Source organism: Neoarius graeffei, chromosome 9 (genome assembly GCF_027579695.1).
Source record: "Neoarius graeffei isolate fNeoGra1 chromosome 9, fNeoGra1.pri, whole genome shotgun sequence".
NCBI lineage: Eukaryota > Metazoa > Chordata > Actinopteri > Siluriformes > Ariidae > Neoarius > Neoarius graeffei.
Window position 1 is genome coordinate 57,539,632 of NC_083577.1, and position 7,651 is coordinate 57,547,282.

Sequence of the window (7,651 nt, forward strand, 5' to 3'; positions counted from 1 at the left end):
GGTTTTCAATGGGGTTCAGGTCAGGGGACTGAGATGATCATGGTAGAAGCTTGATTCTGTGGTCAGCTAAACATTTTAGTGTTGATTTGGACATATGCTTCTGATCATTGTCCTGCTGGAAGATCAAATGCCGACCCAGTTTTAGTTTCCTGGCAGAGGAGCCAGATTTTGATTTAAAATATCCTGGTATTTCATGGAATCCATGATGCCATGTACCCTAACAAGGTTCCCAGGGCCTTTGGAGGAAAAACAGCCCCAAAGCATCAGAGAACTTACACCATAATTTACAGTTGGAATCAGGTTCTTTTCATTATAGCCATCCTTCTTTTTACACTGAACCCAGCTTGAGTGTTTATTGCCAAAAAGCTCTATTTTTGTTACATCAGACCATAAAACACAGTTCCAGTCAAAGTTGTAGTAGCATTTCACAAACTTCAGGTGCTTACATTTGTGGTTCACTGACAGAAAAGGGTTTTTTTTTCTGGCATACCTTCCAAACAAACTGTTGGCATGGAGGCGGCATCTGATGGTGGTTTTGGAGACTGGGAAACCCCAAGATTTTACTGTTTCTTGTAATTCACCTAGTGATCCTTGGTTGGGCTTGTTTTTTCTTTTCTTTTTTCTTTCTTTTCTTACCATCCTCACTGTACATGGGGAAAATAAACTTGGGTCCACTTCCTGGCAAGTTTGTAACAGTTCCAATTGGTGTCCACTTTTTTATTATTGGCATAACAGTAGAAATGGACATTTTCAAGTTAGTATTTATTGTTATAACCATTCCCTGTCTTATGAAGGTCAACACACTTCTCCCTCACTTGGTTTGTGTGTTCTCTTATCTTTCCCATGTCAATGGATGACTAAGGGAATTTGGCCTCTGTTTCACCTCATATTTGTACCCCAGTTAATCAGGAAGTCATGGATTACATCTTAAAAGTACCTACACACTCCAATCAGCTCAAAAAAAGTACAATTTAAATGGGAAACATGCCTCAGTTACATTGTGTTCACTATAATTTCCAGAGGTGCCAATAATAGTGGCACATGTGTCTTTGTTGAAAATAATTATTTCTTGAGGAGGGATTTGGTTTTCTCTGAATAAATTTCTTTCAATTAAAGGTTGGATTTTTTTAATGTTTTCAGTGTGAGATGAAACGACTTCACCAAAAAGTGTGTGTGTGTGTGTGTGTGTGTGTGTGGGGGGGGGGGGGGGGGGGGGGGGGGGGGGGGGTTAATGCTTTTTACTAATTTTTTACAAGGGGTGGCAATAATCTTGGAGGGTACTACACAGACACAGCATCAAAAATTATCATACAGCACACCTAAGATTTGGTTCAATATCCCTTAGCAAGTTTCACCTTGACCAGACACTTGGTAGCCATCAGCAAGCCTCTGGCAAGAATTCCATCTGTCTGTTGATCCATTCACACTCACTTTCACACCTATGGGCAATTTAGATTAGCCAGTTGACCTAATCTGCATGTCTTTGGACTGTGGGAGGAAACCAGAGCACCCAGAGGAAACCCATGCAGGCACGTGGAGAACATGCAAACTAACTGGGTGGCACAGTGGTTTGCACTGTCATCTCACAGCAAGAAGGTTCTTAGTTCAAGTCCAGCGGCCAATGGAGCCTTTCTGTGTGGAGTTTGCATGTTCTGTCTGTGTGGGCAGGGGTGCAGATAGGATTTTTGAACTGGGGGGGACTGAGCTGTCAGCAAATGATTCCATTTTGTGTGTGTGTATATATATATATATATATATATATATATATATATATATATGTGTGTGTGTGTGTGTGTGTATATACTACCGTTCAAAAGTTTGGGGTCACTTTGAAATGTCCTTATTTTTGAAAGAAAAGCACTGTTCTTTTCAATGAAGATCACTTTAAACTAATCAGAAATCCACTCTATACATTGCTAATGTGGTAAATGACTATTATAGCTGCAAATGTCTGGTTTTTGGTGCAATATCTCCATAGGTGTATAGAGGCCCATTTCCAGCAACTCTCACTCCAGTGTTCTAATGGTACAATGTGTTTGCTCATTGCCTCAGAAGGCTAATGGATGATTAGAAAACCCTTGTACAATCATGTTAGCACAGCTGAAAACAGTTGAGCTCTTTAGAGAAGCTATAAAACTGACCTTCCTTTGAGCAGACTGAGTTTCTGGAGCATTACATTTGTGGGGTCGATTAAATGCTCAAAATGGCCAGAAAAATGTCTTGACTGTATTTTCTATTCATTTTACAACTTATGGTGGTAAATAAAAGTGTGACTTTTCATGGAAAACACAAAATTGTCTGGGTGACCCCAAACTTTTGAACGGTAGTGTGTATACATGTTATTTCACCTCCCTCACTACCATCACCAGGAACTACCTGCAGGCCAGGACAATGATAACATTTTAACATAGCCTATGAAAATCCAAAGTTTACACATTATCATCACGCACAGAAATTGCAAAACTGCAAAACTAGTTTTAAAACCGCTAAGTTCCAACTGTTAAACATAGCGAGAGGCTGGGCTACGTGTGTGTGTGTGTGTGTGTAAAGTGTAAACCAGTGCATCCTGACTTTCTAACTATGCCTGTGTGTTGCACGAGCGGCAGTCAGTCAACAACTCTTCACAAAGTTTCCTTATGAAACAATATGCTCGCTGAAATTATGGCAGGGAACGCCAGATTACACATTAAAACTGCCTTCTGAGCACTGTATTTACAGGCTACCACCGAAAGAAGGAGGCTACCAGAAAGGCATCACTCCGTACGATTTTACTTTCACTACGACATTACTTTGAACAGACTATCAAAAAATTGCAAGGTGATATGATAAAGTAAGGCACAGTTTACTTACAGTCGTTGTTTTTTTGAAAAAACGATGCAATCGTTTTCTGCCTTTTGGCACCCTTCATCATGCCGTGTTGGGGTCCTGAACTAGGAGGAGCTGTCCCCGATATGCCTGTCAAACTTGTTGTGGGTAACCATAGCAACCAAGCTCGAGCTCGCAACCTGTGCAGTCTGCGCAGTTGCAACTATGTATGTACTGCTGTGCACCTCAATAAACCGAATGGTAATTAGTCTTTTGATTTTTCTGTGAGGTCTGCCTTATGCAAAGAAAGACAGCATAGACATTTTTTCCTCCCTATAAGTGTGTGTGTGTGTGGGGGGGGGACCGAACGAGGTGAATTTAAATCTGGGTGGGACGAATCCCCCCCGTCCCCCCCTCTATCTGCGCCCGTGTGTGTGGGTTTCCTTCGGGTGCTTTGGTTTCCCCCAGAGTTCAAAGGCATGGGGCAGTCTTGGGCTGAAGTGCCCTTGCGCAAGGCACCTAACCCCCAACTGCTCCCAGAGTGCTGTAGCATGGCTGCCCACTGTTCTGAGTACGCGTGCGTGCTCATTGCTCACAGATGTGTGTTCATGGCTTCAGATGGGTTGATAGGTTAAATGCAGAGAGGAATTTCACTGTGCTTAAGTGTATGTGTGATAAATAAAATTGTTGTTGTTCTTCTTACTGTGAAGTTTGAACCCAGAACCTTCTTGCTGTGAAGCACCAGTGCTAACGACTGCACCATCTGGCAGAATTCTATTTGCATACTTCACCAGTCTTCTTGACAGAGTTAAGTTGGATTTTGTTGGTTTCCTTGCATAGGCCTTTCTCAGATCTGCACTGAGCTCCTTGAACTTTCTCACTGTACTCTGAAAGTACTCCTTGGATTGACCAACACAAACAAACCTTTTCTTTTTTTTTACATTGGCGCAGAGGAACTACCAGCTGTAGTCAATCATGATCACTAACAGAAAGTTAACAGTCCTTGGCTAGTTAAAAGACATTTTGGAACTTTTAGCACCACTGAATTAATAATCTAATTGGATGTACAACCCCAATTCCAAAAAAGGTGGGACATTGTGTAAAACAAATAAAAACAGAATGTGAAGATTTGTAAATCATGGAAACCCTTCACTGAAAATAGTACAAAGACAACATATCAAATGTTGAAACTGAGAAATTTTATTGTTTTTTGAAAAATATATGCTCATTTTGAATTTGATCTCCACAACATGTTTCAGAAAAGTTGGGACGGGGCAACAGAAGACTGAAAAAGTTGTGCAATGCTAAAAACAACTAATTTGGTTAATTGGCAACAGGTCAGTAACATGATTGGGTATAAAAAGAGCATCCCAGAGAGGCGGAGTCTCTCAGAAGTAAAGATGGGGAGGAGTTCACTACTCTGTGAAAGACTGCATGGGCAAACAGTGTAACAATTTAAGAATAACGTTCCTCAATGTAAAATTGCAAAGAATTTGGGGATCACATCATCTGTGGTACATAATATCATGAAAAGATTAAAAGAATCTGGAGAAATCTCTATATGCAAGAGACAAGGCTGAAAACTGACACTGAATGCCTGTGATCTTCAGGCCCTCAGGCGACAGTGCATTAAAAGCAGACACGTGTCTGTAGTGGAAATCACTGTATGGGCTCAAGAACACTTCAGAAAACCACTGTCTATGAAAACAGTTAATTACTGCATCCACAAATGCGTTCGGCTTGTTATCAGTGCACAGTTCAAAAGCCAGCATCTGTGGTGGTATGAGGATGCATTAGTGTACATGACATGGGTAGCTTGTACATCTGGGAAGGCATCATTAATGCTGAACGATATATACATGTTTCAGAGCAATATGCTGCCATCCAGACAAAATATTTTTCAGGGAAGGCCTTCCTTCTTTCAGCAAGACAACGACAAACTGCTTTCTGCACATATTAAAACTGCATGGCTCCGTAGTAAAAGAGCCTGGGTGCTAAACTGGCCTGCCTGCAGTCCAGACTTGTCTCCCATTTAAAACATTTGGTGCATTATGAAGTGTAAAATACAACAAAGGAGACCCTGAATAGTTGAGCAACTGAAATTGTATATCAGGCAAGAACGGGACAACATTTCTCTTTCAAAACTACAGCAATTGATCTCCTCAGTTCCCAGATGTTTACAGAGTGTTGTTAAAAGTAACGGTGATGCAACACAGTGGTAAACATGACCCTGTCCCAACATTTCTGAAATGTGTTGCTGACATCAAATCCAAAATGAGTATATATTTTTCAAAAAGCAATAAAATTTCTCAGTTTCAACATTTTGATATGTTGTCTTTGTACTATTTTCAATGAAGGGTTTCCATGATGTGCAAATTATTACATTCTGTTTTTATTTACATTTTACACAGCATCCCAACTTTTTTGGAATTTGGGTTGTATGTATATTTAAAGAAATCATTGAACACCTAATATTGCCATGACATTCATGTCCAGTGTATGTAAATTATAAGTGTATGTATTTGTAATTTGTAAACTTCTGACCACAGCTGTATATATACATATTCACAACTTATATTCACAGATCAGCCATAACATTAAAACCACTGACAGGTGATGTGAATAAACACTGACTGTTTCATTACAATGGCACCTGTTAAGGGGTAGGATATATTAGGCAGCAAGTGATCAGTTAGTTCTCGAAGTTGATGTATTGCAAGCTGGAAAAATGGGCAAGCATAAGGCTCTGAGTGACTCTGACAAGGGCCCAATTGTCATGGCTAGAAGACTAGGTCAGAATATCTCCAAAGCATCAGGTCTTGTGGGTTGTTACTTTTGGTGTACAGGTGTTCCTAATAAAGTGGCCAATGAGTGTATACTCATTGTCCACTTTATTAGGAACATTATATTACTATTGGGTAGGGCCTACATTTGCTCTCAAATAGCCTCAAATCTTCATGCCATGGATTCCACAAGATGCTAGAAACATTCCTCTGAAATTCTGCTCCATTTTGACAATTCCTGCAGATTTTTTATCAGGTGCACTTTCATACTATGAATACCCCATTATACTACATTCCAAAATGTTCTCCTGGATTCAGATCTGGTGACTGGAAAGGCCACTGAAGAATAGTGAACTCACTATCTCATCTCATCTCATTATCTCTAGCCGCTTTATCCTTCTACAGGGTCGCAGGCGAGCTGGAGCCTATCCCAGCTGACTACGGGCGAAAGGCGGGGTACACCCTGGACAAGTCGCCAGGTCATCACAGGGCTGACACATAGACACAGACAACCATTCACACTCACATTCACACCTACGGTCAATTTAGAGTCACCAGTTAACCTAACCTGCATGTCTTTGGACTGTGGGGGAAACCGGAGCACCCGGAGAAAACCCACGCAGACACAGGGAGAACATGCAAACTCCGCACAGAAAGGCCCTCGCCGGCCCTGGGGCTCGAACCCAGGACCTTCTTGCTGTGAGGCGACAGCGCTAACCACTACACCACCGTGCCGCCCCGAACTCACTATCATGTTCATGAATAAACTTTGACATTACTTTTGCTTTGTGACTTGGTGCATTATCATGCTGGAAGTAGCCATTGGAAGATGGGTAGATTGTAGCCATGAAGGCACATGGTCAACAACAATACTCAAACAGCCTGTGGCATTCAAGTGATGATTGATTGGTATTATCAGGACCAAAATGTGCCAAGAAAACATTTCCCACAGCATTAGACCACCTTCACCAGCCTGGATTGTTGACACAAGGCAGGTTGGGTCCATCCACCTCAAAGCTTGAGCAGGTTTCTGCTCAACACTGTTGTACACAGTGGTTATTTGAGTTACTGTAGCCTTTCTGTCAGCCTGAACCAGTCTGACCGTTCTCCGTTGACCTCTCTCATCAACAAGTCCTTTCTGTTTGCAGAAGTGCTCCTCACTGGATGTTTTTCGTTTATTGCACAATTCTGAGTAAACTCTAGAGACTGCTGTGTGTGTGAAAATCCGAGAAGATCAGCAATTATATAAATACTCAAACCAGCTTGTTCAGGACCAACACATGCATGCCACAGTCAAAATCACTGTGATCACATTTTTTCCCTATTCTGTTGGTAGATGTGAACATTAACCAAAGCTGCTGGTCCATATCTGTGTGATTTTATGCCTTGCAATTCTGCCACACAGTTGGCTAATTAGATAACTGCATGCATGAGTAGGTGTACATGTGTTCTTAATAAAGTGTTCAGTGAGTGTATACGATACAGTGGTGCTTGAAAGTTTGTGAATCCTTTAGAATTTTCTATATTTCTGCATGAATATGACCTAAAACATCATCAGATTTTCACACAAGTCCTAAAAGTAGATAAAGAGAACCCAGTTAAACAAATGAGACAAAAATATTATACTTGGTCATTTATTTATTGAGGAAAATGATCCAATATTACATATCTTTGAGTGGCAAAAGTATGTGAACCTTTGCTTTCAGTATCTGGTGTGACCCCCTTGTGCAGCAATAACTGCAACTAGACGTGTCCGGTAACTATTGATCAGTCCTGCACACCGGCTTGGAGGAATTTTAGCCCATTCCTCTGTACAGAACAGCTTCAACTCTGGGATGTTGGTGGGTTTCCTCACATGAACTGCTCGCTTCAGGTCCTTCCACAATATTTCGATTGGATTAAGGTCAGGACTTTGACTTGGCCATTCCAAAACATTAACTTTATTCTTCTTTAACCATTCTTTGGTACAACGACTTGTGTGCTTAGGGTCGTTGTCTTGCTGCATGACCCACTTTCTCTTGAGATTCAGTTCATGGACAGATGTCCTGACATTTTCCTTTAGA